We start from the raw sequence: 15011 nt of genomic DNA, 5'->3' as shown, positions 1-15011 counted from the left end.
GGAACTACTAGAGGAAAGGGCCTAAGAGATAAGTGTGTCTTTGGCATGTTCAAAGACTAACAAGGAGGCTTATTTAGCTAGAGCTACATAGGTGAAGGAGAAAGACACAGGAGAAGTCAGAGAGGAAGTAAGGGTCTAAATAATATAAGGCATTTTTAAGACTTGACATTTACTCCGCATGAAATGGGGAGCCTGTCACAAGTTGGGTTTTCCCAGGAAACAGACCCAGAAACAAAGTTAATCTTGTAGAAAATTTATTAAGCAGTGCCCTTGGGATCAATACCTGGGGAATAAATGGGAAAGCAGCAGGAGCACAAAGAAAGTGAAGCTCTGAAAAAGACTCAGTGACAGTGTCAACCACACCCACAGGAAGCTTTGGAACTAGAATGGCCGTTCAGAGTTGGGGTAATATTTACAGGCCTTTCAACCCCTACACTAATCACTCTTTGGATGTGGGCTGCCCCAGGAAGGGATGTAGCCTTGGGCAAGGTTGCTTTCAGCACCTGAGGCAATCTCTAATGGGGGTGAGAGCTGAAGCAGCATGATAAGTCCATCACTGAAGCATAACCTGGGTGTTGCATCCCATGTCCACAAACCCACTCTGGATTTTCAGCAGATAATTGACCTGATTTATGTTTCTAAAAAATCTCTCTGCTGTTTTAAGGATGGGCTATAAAGGAGAAGGTGAGGAAGCAGGGAAACTAGTTAGAGTATCGCAGTATTCCCATATGTGAGATTATGATATCTGAGAGGTAACAATGGAGGTGGTGAGAGGTATTTAAATTGGGGGTATATTTTGAAGGAAGAGTAAGTAGAATTTTCTCACAAATGTAAGGAAAGAGAGGAGTCATGGATGGCTCCAAAAAAAAACTGGGAAGATGGAGTTGCCACTGATATAGATGAGGAAGGCTGTGGTTTGGATGGGTTCTAGGAAGAGGAGAGGCTAGGAAATCAGTTTTGGACAAGTTGAGTTTGAAGGTGTTTTTAGGACATTAAGTGGGGCTGTTGAGCTGTTATTGGAGTGTGCAGTTCATGGGAGAGGTCTGACTAAGCTGGATACATAAGTTGGAAATTTCTCCATGTAAATGATACTTAAAACCATGGGACAGTATGAGATCACCCTAGGGAGTAGGTGTACATAGAGAACAACAGATGACCATGCACAGAGCCCTGGGTCTTAAAGAGATCAGAGAGAAGAGGAGACAAAACAAGAGACTGAGAAGTCACCATCAGTGAGGTAGGAGGTAAACGAAGAGTGTGATGTCTTGGAAGTCCTTTTTGGTTTCCCTCCTCCCCGTAAATCTCTTTGTGACAATTTTTTTTTTCACTTAATCTGAAATGTCAGCTCCTCCACTGTATTTTTTTGCTTTACAGCTCCTTTGAATAAACCTGCCCACCACCAAGAACCTATACATGACTTTCTTTTCATTGTATCAAAGTAATGTGTCCACCGGTGTGAGCACCAGCAACTCACTTCTTCCTCAGACATCTCTAAAGCTGGAAAGATTTTGAGGGACAGTATGGTTTCCTTCACCCCACCCCAATGTTATGAATGAGACCAGGAGACCAACAGCAAACATCTGGAAGGTAAGAGGTTATTTTTTTAATCTCCTCTTTGCACCCTATAACACAGCAGAAAGCAAATGGAATGGATGGAGCAAGTGTCACAAAACAGTGCCTTCGTGAACGAGAGAGAGGGGAGGTGGGCTCTGAAAGCCTAACTCAAAGCTTGGTTGACTAATTAAAGAAGGAAATTAGAGGGCCGCGCTGGTGTGTGCCTGTAGTTCCAGCTGCTGGGACGGCTAAAGTGAGAGGATCCCTGAGTGCAGGAGTTCAAGTCCCATCTGGGCAACATAGTGAGACCTCCATCTCTAAAAAACTAAAATAAAAGAAGGAAGTCAGGGCCAATGAAAGGAGAGCCCTAGTTAACCTACAGCTCTATTATATCAGTCCTCTATTACACATACATAGCCAAGCACCACCCAGATGCTATCATTCGGTGATCTGCCTCTTCTTACCAGCATTTAGTATGGAACACAAAATATTTCTCGTGCAGATGGCCTCAGCGGGGTCCCCAGTAGTCAAGCCCCACCCTGGCATAGTACTGACCTTGCAGAGCCTTTGCTCATCACACTCACTCAGGTCTATTGAAACTGTTGATTCCCATGGATATCTGTTGATTTATTATTTGCTGAATATTTGTTGATAACTGTGGATGTTCGTTGGCTTTAGGGCCTCCCTTGCTTAAACACTGAAGTAGACAAATCACTGTGCACAAACTATCAGATTCACCCACACAGTAATTCAAATGGTACTTGGCCCACTTCTTTCCAAAACCTCAGACACTTGGCATGCTATCAGTTACCCTGTATGAGATTGTGACTGTTTCTTAGGAGATTCCATTCTGCATGGGAAGAGAGAAAAGAACTGAAGAGTAGTGGGATGGCTGGGGGAAGGGTAGAGAATCTCAAAGTTTTCTAATCCTCACCTCTTATTCCTTCTCTCTCACTCTCCTTTTTCCCCTCATTCACTAAAATGTGAGTACCCTGCACACATGAGTACCACCAGCTGGAGGGCACGAAAAGAACAGATGTCTCAAGAGTGACTGTTGAAAACTTATCACCCTGCACAAGGAAAGGCAGGTTTTGGAATAAATATTAACATATCAGTATTGTCTGAAATTGATGATGCCTTTTAAAGTGGATAGTTTCACAGAATGAAAATGCAGTTTGTAATTTTGCATGACAAATGGGGTCACTAAACTGCATGAGAGCATTACATAATTTGCCTGGAATGAAGACCACTTTTTCAGCCCAGCATTCAAGGCCCTTCATGATCTGGCTCTTTTCTACCTTTGTAGCTTAACTATTTACTACTGCATTATTTACTATGACTCCCTGGTCCTTATATTTCAGGCCATTTCCTTCAACAGTCCAAGTTGTTTCAAGTCTCTTGGTTTTTGCACTTGTTTCTCCTGCCTGGAATGCGCTTCCTCTCACTGCGTTACCTGGGTGGAAACAGGACTTACTTAAACATTTCATATCTGAAGTCTTTACTTAATTCCACAGCTTGGTCGATTGATCACTCCTTTGTACTCTTATATCTTTTATCCCTTTGTTACAGTATTTACTGGTACCTCCTGTTTCCCCAGAATGACAGCTTCTCTGTGATCTCTTCAGAGGCAACAGCTGTGTGATTGAATTCCTCTCTATATCCTAGACGTTGCCCAGCACGGACAAGGTTCTTTCTGGGGCATCAGAAAGTACTTTTTGACTAACTGATTGGCTGAGAGAAGCAATGCTGGCCCTGGGTATTTTCTTCTCAAGACAAGTAGAAGGGATTTGCCACGAGGGTCCACAGAAGCACTGGAGAAGAGAACTGAGGTGACAGTAATAATCTTATGGCCATTCTTTCAGATGATAACTTCCAGTGCTTCTGTGAGGTCAGATGTTTGCCTCTCTTTTCTCACAAGAAGAAACTGAGAAGGGAAGTGGCAGGTCTCCCAGATCCCCCAAGCCAATCAGCAGTGGGGCTGGAACTCCAACCTTGGGCTCCCAACACCAGACCCTAAACTTCCTGCTCCAGCTCCCCTGAATCTGGGCAGAAGTTATAGCTCAAGCCTGACCTGGATGCATTCAGGATAAGGGGTTTCTCCATATGTTGCTTCTGGCCCTGAGAATGCCATCATGATCCTGGGTGGTCCGTGATGCTGTCCAGGGTGAGCCCATTTACCCTGAGAGGATGTAGTACCTCTCCAAGTAACCATGGAGTCAAGTGTCCATCTCTGGACAGCCTCAGGACAACAAAGATGTTTTCTCACCTATCACTTAGCTGTACATTGTGAACAAACTCAGAGGGAAGCAACAGATAATGGAGAACCTTCTTGCTCCAATTCTATCACCTATTGCCTGTGAGACATGAGGAAGTCAGTCAACTTATCTTCCTTTTGGATCCATTAATTCCTGAAACAAAATGAAAGGCACAGGGAATTGAGGGTGGGGTATGGTACTGACAAGCCATGCACCTCACAGGCTTTTTGTGATGCTCTAGTCATGTAATGAGCAAAGAAACACTTGTGAAGTGCAATGGGATATTTAAGTGTAAAAAAAGGTTACCATAAATCAGTGAGTGAATATTACTCTTGCAGGAAAATGCAGATAGGAAATAAGTATAAAATCCAGAAACCAGTTTAATATCTGCAGTGCTCATCTATGCCATGATAGGAATTATAAGAGAGTTTAGAGCTGTAGTTTTGGGGATTTGAAGCTGAGGAACTTTTTATCCATTGATAAAGTTTACCTTAATAATGTCATAAATCTGGACCTTTAGCTGGCCACCTTTGAAAGTATATAGAGAAGATATGCATAAGAATAAAGGTACCCACAGGGGGAAACCAAATCACAAAATGAAACAAACAAACAAAAACTTTATCATGATTATAACATTTGAATCTGCAGGTTTTTTTTGGTTTGGTTTTTTTTTTTTTGGTTTTTTTTTTGAGATGGAGTCTCATTCTGTCTCCCAGACTGGAGTGCAGTGGTGTGATCTTGGCTCACTGCAACCTCCATCTTCAGGGTTCAAATGATTCTCCTGTCTCAGCCTTCCAAGTATCTGTGACTACAGATACCAGCCACCACCATGCCCGGATAATTTTTGTATTTTTAGTAGAGACGGGGTTTCACCATGTTGACCAGGCTGGTCTCCAACTCCTGACCTCGGGTGATCCGCCCACCTCGGCCTCCCAAAGTGCTGGGATTATAGGTGTGAGCCATTGTACCAGTCCTGAATCTGTGGATTTAGAGAGACTTTAGGCCTCTTCTTCCCTCTGTTTGTCCAGTATTATTAGTCAATATATTGCTTTCATTTTCTGGCACTTACAAAAAAAAAAAATTAACTAATATGTTTCTTTTTTTTTTTTTTTAATTTTTAATGCCCGTAACATTCTGTACCAGGAGAGGAAATGCCAATTTGTTACTTAGATGTACAGAAGATTGTTAACTGGGTATATGGAAATTAAGAACATAAGCATATACAGACAAGGACTGGTGGTAAGGACAGAAAAACAGAATTTAAGAGCTGTGTGGGCCTTGAGATTATCTAGTCTCCCTCCTCATTTGTACAGAGTATGAAACAGGTCCAGAGAGTGGAAAGGGTTTAAAGTAACTGTAAGGTCCTATAGGAGTCACATCTTAAATCAGTGTGTCTGACTCCCAAGCCACACTGCTACTGCTGCTGCCTCTTCTCCTTCTTTGTCCCTTTTTTTTGTGAAGGAAATTTAAAAAGAGAGATATTTTTAGTTCTTATTTTATTCCAACCCCATTTTTTTCCATTGTCATTGAACTGTAGTTGATATGTCCTTCCTATTAGTTTATTTTTTCACTATATATGTATCCCCAAAATATATATTGTTTTTGTGTTTTAAATTTTTACCCATATCATGTACTATGCCAGTATTTTTGTATCCTGCTTTTTTCACTCTATTTTTGTGACCTTTTCATATGGATATATAAAATGCCATTTTGTGGCTGTACTACAATGTATATATTCCCAAAGAATGAATATTTAGGTAATTGTCAATTTGGGATTTTTTTTTCTTTTTTTTTTTTTTTTTTTTTTTTTAGTTCTTGTTCTAAAATATCCTTAAACATTTCTCCTTTTGCACATGAATTTCTGTTGTGCATATGCCTAGAATTGCTGGGTCATAGGGTGGGCACATCTTTGATTTTGCTAGAGAATACCAAACTTCTCTTCAGAATAGTTACATGGGTGTGTCAGGTGAAACCCGAATCTGCTCTGAGTACGTCACAAGATTTAGTGAGGATCCAAGCAGAACGAGAGTGTGAAAACACATGTGAAGTTGTTGACAGTGCTGTGTCATGAATCGTGAAGGGGCAATTTTAAGTCAGTGTATGGACAACAATGATCATAGGTAGACACTGGATGAATGACCAACTTTTCCTATGAATGAGGTCTTAATTTTATCTACATTAGGACCATGTCCAGAGAATCAGCAAAAATGATTACATTTAATTATGTCTTCATGTTTTGTGAGGGCTTTAGATCTGATATAAACATACAGTACAAAATCCTTTTTAGTAAAGCTGGAAGAGACATAATAGCATCAGTTTCGAAGCAGAAAATCAGCCCTATACAAATTCTAAAGGCCGGTTGTAAACTGGACATGTTTTAGCATGGTTTAGAATGTTTTCAAAGAAAACTAGCACTATGCCTTTGTCTCTGAGAAAAATAGATAAATGAGTCAATTATGTATTTACAGTTTAATTCATATTCAGTTATATTTTGCAACTTAAGAGGCCACTAACAGAAAAATAGAACATAAAAAAATAAATCTCACTTGGAATACTGGTTGTTTTGTTTGCTGGTTGGTTCTTTTAGTGTCCTTTCCTTTTTACTGTGTTTTTGTTTCTAGGTTAAGATGGTGGTAAACTGATGATGCTTCATCTACTTTTACTCTCTCACTGAATAATCCATGATGGACTGGAGAACCTCAATGATTGGTTCACCATACTCTGGCAGAAATTCCTACTGACTGCCATATAGGTAGGGCTTGACTAAGAAACTCTTGGTAACCAATGCAGACTCAGACCTCTTGAAAAAAAAAAAACCAGCAGGGCCAAGCTGGATAAAAGCCAAAATTACTATGTTTGCCAAATTACACTGTCAGGTTTTGTAGAACAGCTAGGACTCTCATATACCTAAAGATTGTGAAAAGATGTATAGAGATTGCTGAGGTTGTAAATATATGTTGTGTTTAATCTAACACTGTAATCTACAATGGCCTTTCAATGAAAGTTTAAGGAATTTGGAATCTATTCTGCAGGCAGAAGGGAAAGTATTGATGATTTTGAGCAGTGACAATAGGATCAGATGCATGCTTTAAAAGGTCTAGAAGTATAAAGGGTATATGTATATTAGGGCTGGAGTGGCTGGAGGCTGGGAGACAAACTTATTGCAAGACTCCACATAAAATCATATTTACCTCACTGAGTCCTGTCCTCAGGTAAATACTGTTAATTAAAAGGGTTTCACCATTTATAGAGCCTTCAGATGATTTATCCTTAATGTTATTATCCCCACATGTGCTCATGAACAAGCCTCTCAGATCTTCTGCTCCCGTCTTGTGATGGTAGCATGTTCCTGCTTCTGGTGGTGCTAAACCCTGGGCAATCATCTGTCCTAGGAACAGGTGTTCTTCATGGGTGACTGCTGTGAAACCAACAGGATGGCCTCTTTTCTATTTAATCCTAAGAGTGGGCATAAGGTAAGCATTTGTAAGATTTTACTGAAAGTATTGGAGTATAAGAAGGAAAATGCTACACTGAATATAATTATAACTATTCAGGCACAGACCAATCCCAGAGTCTCTTACCAAGTTGACTCTCCTGTCTGTCTTCCTTTTCTGCCTTCACTTGGCTTCAGACAGCTCACCTTCCAATCACTGGAAGTGTGTAGAGCATCTCCACATCTCTCCACAAGGTGGAGATCAAGGCCAAATTTTTCACCAGCCCCAGATACTGGAAGGAGTATTTTTTTTTCTTCATTCATAATCAATGTAAGGACTGCCTTCTAGGTCTTTATTTCATATTCATACATTGAATCTGACAGTGGCAACATATTACCTTTAGAGGAAATTCTGTCTATGCCTAAAGCAGTGTGGTCTAGCTTTATGGTTTGATTAAAGACAATCACAATATCCAATATATTTCCTATATCACATGTAGGCCATCAACAGTCGGATCAAGGTTTGGCTATGTCAAGTCCAACACAGCTCCTAGGCATCAAATGATCATAAACTCTGGAGGTTCACTCTCACTCATGGCACCTGTCTTAAACCGTTTTCTGTTGCTTATAACAAAATACCTGAAATTTTATTAAAAAAATAAAGTTTATTTCTTACAGTTCTGGAGGCTGGGAAGTTCAAGATTGAGGGGCCACATGTGGTGAGGGCCTTCTTGATGGTAGAAACTCTCTGCAGTCCTGAAGTAGCGCAGGGTATCACATGGCAAGGGGACTAAGTATGCTAACATGGTAGCTTAGGTCTCTTTTTATCTTCTTATAAAGCCACCAGTTCTATTTCCATGATAATCCATCAGTGGATTAATCCATTCACAAGGGCAGAACCCTCATGTTCCAATCACCTGTTAAAGGCCATACCTCTGAATACTGCCATATTGGAGATAAAGTTTCAACATAAGTTTTAGAGGGAATATTCAAACCATAGCATTTCCTTTCTGTGTATTTGTGTGCACACATGTACACGTTTGTAGAGACACAGAGAGAGAGGACTAGAGAGGCAGAGAACGCATATATACACCTGTACATTAAATCCATCTATGTACACATATATGAAGTTGTAAAAATGGAACCATAGTATATATCCTCCTCTATAAATTTCTCCACTTAATAGAATGTGAACATGTTTGTAGGTTCTTTTCTACACAGTTACTTCTTTATATAGTATTCCGTTGTGTGAATAAAGCATAATTTATTTAGCAAATCCTTGTTCATATATATTGGAACAGTTTCCAAAATTTGGTTATTATGAACAATGTCACCAAGAACATTGTCATACACATATAATGTGTACTTATACGTGAATTTCAATAGGGTGACCTGTTAATTCAAATATTTATTTCTTATCTTTCCAGGTAAAATATTGGGTAGGTCCTTTGGAGTTCTAGACTAAGTTTGAGATTACAGAAGATATGCTCAACATCCTCCTTTGACCTGGTCCCAGTTTCACAATATTCAATAGATGCTTTATAGTCTCTGGTAAGGAGGTGTACAATTCTCTGATTTTACTACAGTTTTTAGGGAATTTTATTTTGTTCATTTCAACAAGAAAAATTACATAAATAGGTAACAGCTCCACTCAAAGCTGTGCTTTAAACAAACAAAATATTGGACTTTGTGAACAAATGTGGTACTTTTTCTTTCTGTAATTATTGGCTAGCAATCTTATTTTACTAAATCTATACTGACAAATTTAATTTGGTCCATTTATTTGAGTTTAAAGATTATTTCATACTCTCCCCAGTGAAACAGTCATGGGCCATTGCTATCCTAGCAGCTTCCCTCAAGAACGATGAGATAGTCTTCTTTTCCCTCTAGAGCATAAATTTCAGTGGCAGGTAAAACTGTTTTAGCATCAATATGCTCACGTCTTCCATGATACGTTTTTCTTCCCTACTAAACTGAAAGTTTCTCTAAGTTACCATAGCCACTCACAAGTTTTTCTCTACCTAACTGAAGTTGCCATCTTCTGCTGATCATTAGGACATTAACTTTTAGAATCATTTCTGTTTTAGCCTCTTATTTTGAAGGCAGCTTTTTAATTTCCTCAGAGAAATTGCAATGGAACGAAAATTTGTTCTCTTTTTACATATGTACCCTTTTATAAGAGATGTAATATTTTTCGATAAAATGTTTAATTAATGCAAAACCATGTCTCTAACAGTGTGAAGGTTATAAAGAGTAATAGTAGTAGAAATATCCATGTACCAATCACACAGAATAATTCTAGTCAGATATAGTTTTTGTAAGGACAAAAAAGAAAATAGATCTAAAGATTTACAGTTTAACGAAGGTTATTTAGATAGGACTCGCTCCATACTTATTCGATTCTCCATTTTCCACTGAATTTCCTTTCCAAACAATGTACAGTATTCTCAACATCTATCAAAACTCCATAAAAGTTATGATTCCCAATTTATTCAGACTGTCCACCAAGATGTTTTCTCCCAAGCATCGCATTCTTGAACCAAGCCATTAAAGACTTGGACTGTGACACAGTTTTCATTCTGAGAACTATACACATCAGTGTAATTACCCTCACCTCCCATTTACTACCCTATAAGGGGAATCCCTATGGCGTTAGGCTTATATACACATCTAGGAGCTCTAAGGACTAGGAAAAGTTAAAAATGAACCACTCAATAAGGTAGCTCTTCAGACCCTTCAGTGCCTACCACGACGGGGAACAATTCCACAGGAAATGGATTAGGCAGAGTCATCCCAAACCTAAGCTGTCTCTACTGGCTACAAATAAACTGTGGAGTTCCAACCCACACTAACCAGCCAGCCATACCCTGGGCTTTCATTCTCATAAAAGACTAAACTACTGTAAACCCAAAATAAAATTCTAAGGCCCCCCCCAACCATCTGAATGGACATCCTCCTCTGCCAGGGCACTCTAAAATTTAACCTGAAAAACTGGTTCAGGATATGACAGAAAGTGAGGGGGTCAGACCTGCATCATTATACCCTCCAACATTAGCATAAACACAGACCTTAAGTATGATAAGAAATATTCTAATGTATTCTCTCTGAAGCCGGGCTCCATCAGGATGATGAAACTTTGGTGTCTACAATCTCTTACTATAACCCAGACATTGCATTTTATTGATAATAACTCAACCAGTTGCCAATCAGAAAATTTTCAAATCTACCTATAAATTGAAAGCATCCCCTGCTTCCAGTTGTCCCGCCTTTCTGGACCGAATCGATGTGTATCTTAAATGTATTTAAATGTCTCATGTCTCCCTAAAATGTATAAAATCAAGCTGCACCCCAACCACCTTGGGCACATGTTCTCAGGATATCCTGAGGGCTGTGTCACAGGCCATAGTCACTCATATTTGTCTCAGAATAAATCTTTTCAAATATTTTACAGAGTTTCACTCTTTTCCTCCACACTCTGCCCCCACTCACCACAAAAGCACAATCTCCCAGCTGTTACTGGAAGGTTCCCCCAATTCCCAGATGGAAGGAGGCCAGGAGAGGCCAAAATTTGAGCTAATTTGTTAGTTCTCACCCATCTGCCCCCATCCCGACCTCTGCCCTATTGGTTGTAAGGCAAATTTTTGTTTGTTTGTTTGTTTTCCTTGTCAGCCTCCTAGAAACCCTGCCCGCTGCCTAGACAGAACCTATTTATCAAGACAAGAGAATTGCAATGCAGAAAGAGTAATTCATGCAGAGAGGCTGTATGGGACACTGGAGTTTTATTATTACTCAAATCTGTCTCCGCAAGCCTTCCCCGGGATCAGAGTTTTTAAGGATAATTTGCTGGGGAGAGGCTCGGGAAGTGGGGTGTGCTGATTGGTTGGGTTGGAGATGGAATCATAGGGGGTAAAAGTGAGTTTCTCTTGCTGTCTTCTGTTCTTGGGTGAAATCGCAGAGCTGGTTGATCCAGATTACCTGACTCAATCTAGTTGAGCCAGATTACCAGACCTGGAGTGCAGGGTCTGCAAAATATCTCAAGCACGGATGTTAGATTTTGCAGTAGTGATGTTATTCCCAGGAGCAATTTGAGGAGGTTCAGACACTTGCAGCCAGAGGCTGCATGGCCCCAAACCATAATTTCCAATCTTATAGCTAGTTTGTTAGTCCTACAAAGAGAGACTCAGACTGGTCTCTAGGCAAGAAGGGGTGATTTGTTTTGTTTTTCTTTCCCCTTTGGGAAAGCACTATTATTAATTTTGTTTCAAAGTTGAACTATAAACTAAATTCCTTCCCAAAGTTAGTTTGGCCTATGCCCAGGAATGAACAAGGCCAGCTTAAAGGTTAGAAGCAAGATGGAGTCGAGTCAGTTAGGTCTGATCTCTTTTACTGTCATAATTTCCTCAGTTACAATTTTTGCAAAGGCGGTTTCAGCCTTGCTGGAACAAAGCCTGTGATTGTTTTCAAGGTACCTGACTTACACGACATTTTTAAACTGACGTGGGCCTGCTTTTCTCCCTCCTCTCTTGTCCTAATAGTTGTATAAGGCCAGACTGTGATAACTGCATTTGCTTTTGTCTTTATCCATTGTCCTTTCTGCTTTTGTGATTAGGATGTGATGAGTAGTTCGAAGCATTCCTTCACATTTATCCAATTGGCTATGCTTACTTTTTATATAAAACCGATATTTGCTCTGCCAGTGCATCTGAAAAATCCACCCGTACATTTATATATCCATTGTGGAGGCACCCTCCGAAAAAGCTTTGACTTATTAATGTATTGGTATTATACTAATTGATATAATACTAATAACTGATGGTGTCACAAAACAGAAGAAAAGAGAAAATGCAACCTGTGAATTCAAATTTTCTAGGTGAGAATGTACCCCGGGAGGTCTCTGATCTGTAGGACACTCTTAAAGTACTTCCCTCTTGAATAAAAACCACTTTTTCAGTCTGGCAACTAAAAGCTTTCATGACCTGGCTCCTTTTCCTTTTCCAACTCCACTATTTACTACTCCTGCAGCATTTACTACAGTTTCCAGCTCCTTATGCTTTAGGCCATGCCCCTCAACATCCCAAGTGTTTTAAATCTTCCTTTTGTATTTGTAGTTTCTCCTACCTGGAATTCACTTTCTCCCTTTGCATTTGCTGGGCAAAATCGTGCAGATTATTCTGAACTTACATAACTTGTGTCTGGAGCCTTTCCTTGAAACTGTAGTTAGATAAGTTATGCCCTTTTTTTTTCACTCACCTACGCTCTGTAAACCCCAAATATCTGAGACAGGTCTCAGTTTATTTAGAAAGTTTATTTTGCCAAGGTTGAGGACTGGTGCCCATGACACAGCCTCAGGAGGTCCTTAAGACATGTGCCCAAGGTAGTCAGAGCACAGTTTGGTTGTTATACATTTTATGGAGACTTGAGACATCAATCGACATATGTAAGATAACCATTGGTTTGGTCTGAAAAGGCAGGACAACTGGAAGCTATGGCAGGATGACTTGAAGTGGGGAGGGGACTTCCAGCTGATAGGTAGATAAGAGACAAATGGTAACATTCTTTTCAATTTCTAATTAGCCTCTCTAAAGGAGGCAATCAGATACGCATTTATTTATCTCAGTGAGCAGAGGGGTGACTTTGAATAGAATGGGAGGCACATTTACTCTAAGCAGTTCCCAGCTAGACTTTTCCATTTAGCTTCATGATTTTGGTGCCTCAAGATTTATTTTCCTTTCATATCTCCATCCCTCTGTTACTGTATTTACCACTGGTAGGGGGTGTGTGTGTGTGTGTGTATTTTACACATATAGTAAATCTTCATTTAATGTCACCTATAGGTCCTTGGAAACTGACTTTAAGTGAAATGATGTATGATGAAACAAATTTTACCATAGAATAATTGATATAAACAACTGTTCCGTTCCTTTGGCATATTTCTGGACAAAAACCTCGCCAAACTTCTAAATGAAGTCCTCAAACACATCTAATATTAAACATTGAAATAAACATGAAGTAACAAGTAAGATTATTATTTACCCAATATGTGGTGAATCAATGAATGATGGTGGTTATAGTGGTCATGGGTTAAATCGGGGAATAAATATTTTCCAAAGGGAAAACTGTAATGAGTACGTTCTACTGTCAGAGATGTGTGAACCAGAGTGACTCCATCTTTAAAGCAGCTAGCTGAAATGAGGCTGAGACCTACTAGGCTGCATTCCCAGATGGTTAAGGCATTCCAAGTCACAGGATAAGATAAGAGGTCAGCATAAGATACAGGTCATAAATACCTTGCTGATAAAACAGCTTGCAGTAAAGAAGCCAGCTAAAACCCACCAAAACCAAGATGGCAACAAGAATGACCTCTGGTCATCCTCACTGCTATACTCCCACCAGCATCATGACAGTTTACAAATGTCATGGCAATGACAGGAAGTTACCCTACATGGTCTGAAAAGGAGAGGCATGAATAACCCACCCCTTGTTTAGCATATAATCAAGAAATAACAATAAAAATAGGCAACCAGCAGCCTTTTGGGCTGCTCTGTCTATGGAGTAGCTGTCTTTTTTTGTAAGTTCCAGTATACATGTGTAGAGCATGCAGGTTTGTTACATAGGTATACATGTGCCATGGTGGTTTTCTGTACCTATTGACCTGTCCTCTAAGTTCCCACCCCTCTCCCCCAACCCACCAACAGGCCCTAGAGTGTGTTGTTCCCTTTCCTGTGTCTATATGTTCTTATTGTTCAATTCCCACTTACGAGTGAGAACATGTGGTGTTTGGTTTTCTGTTCCTGTGTTAGTTTGCTGAGGATGATGACTTCTAGCTTCATTTATGTCCCTGCAAAGGACGTGATCTTATTCCTTTTTATGGCTGCATAGTATTCCACGGTGTATATGTACCACATTTTCTTTATCTAGTCTATCATTAGTGGGCACTTGGGTTGATTTCATGACTTTGGTATTGTAAATAGTGCTGCAGGAAACACACATGTGCATGTGTCTTTATAGTACAATGATTTATAATCCTTTGGGTATATATCCAGTGATGGGATTGCTGGGTCAAATGGTATTTACGGATCTATATCCTTGAGGAATTGCCACACTGTCTTCCATAATGATTGAACTAATTTATACTCCCATCAACAGTGTAAAAACATTTCTATTTATCTACAGCCTCGCCAGCATCTGTTGTTTCTTGGCTTTTTAATAATCGCCATTCTGACTAGCATAAGATGGTATCTCATTGTGGTTTTGATTTGCATTTCTCTAATGATTAGTGATGTTAAGCTTTTTTCATATGTATGTTGGCTGCGTAAATGTCTTCTTTTGAGAAGTGTCTGTTCATATCCTTTGCTCACTTTTTGATGCAGTTGTTTCGGTTTTTCTTGTAAATTTGTTTAAGTTCCTTGTAAATTCTGAATGTTAGACCTTTGTCAGATGGGTAGATTGCAAAATTTTTCTCCCATTCTGTAGGTTGCCTGTTCACTCTGATGAGAGTTTCTTTTGCTGTGCAGAAGCTCTTTAGTTTAATTAGACTTCATTTATGAATTTTGGTTTTTGTTGCAATTGCTTTTGGCATTTTTGTCATGAAGACTTTGCCCATGCCTGTGTTCTAAATGGTATTGCCCAAGTTTTTTCCTAGGGCTTTTAGGGTTTTGGGTTTTACATTTAAATCTTTAATCCATCTTGAGTTACTTTTTGTACAAGGTGTAAGGAAGGGATCCAGTTTTAGTTTTCTGCATATGGCTAGCCAGTTTTTCCAGCAGGAG

General features: G+C 39.6%; 1 non-coding gene across 3 annotated transcripts; it reads left to right on the top strand.

The window, feature by feature from the left end:
• The first annotated feature begins 1374 nt into the window (after window positions 1-1374).
• Window positions 1375-10687, top strand: LOC102118087 (uncharacterized). Of its 3 annotated transcripts, none has more exons than XR_006695569.3 (4): window positions 1375-1587; window positions 6431-6561; window positions 7202-7282; window positions 8670-10687. It is a non-coding gene; the product is annotated as an uncharacterized protein (transcript). The 3 variants fall into 3 exon arrangements; XR_012430406.1 differs by having other exon boundaries at window positions 7116-7282; XR_012430407.1 differs by lacking the exon at window positions 1375-1587 and adding an exon at window positions 3220-3383 and having other exon boundaries at window positions 7116-7282.
• The last annotated feature ends 4324 nt before the right edge of the window (window positions 10688-15011 follow it).

This window comes from Macaca fascicularis, chromosome X (assembly GCF_037993035.2).
Source record: "Macaca fascicularis isolate 582-1 chromosome X, T2T-MFA8v1.1".
Taxonomy (NCBI): domain Eukaryota; kingdom Metazoa; phylum Chordata; class Mammalia; order Primates; family Cercopithecidae; genus Macaca; species Macaca fascicularis.
This window is presented reverse-complemented; position numbering and strand designations above follow the sequence as displayed.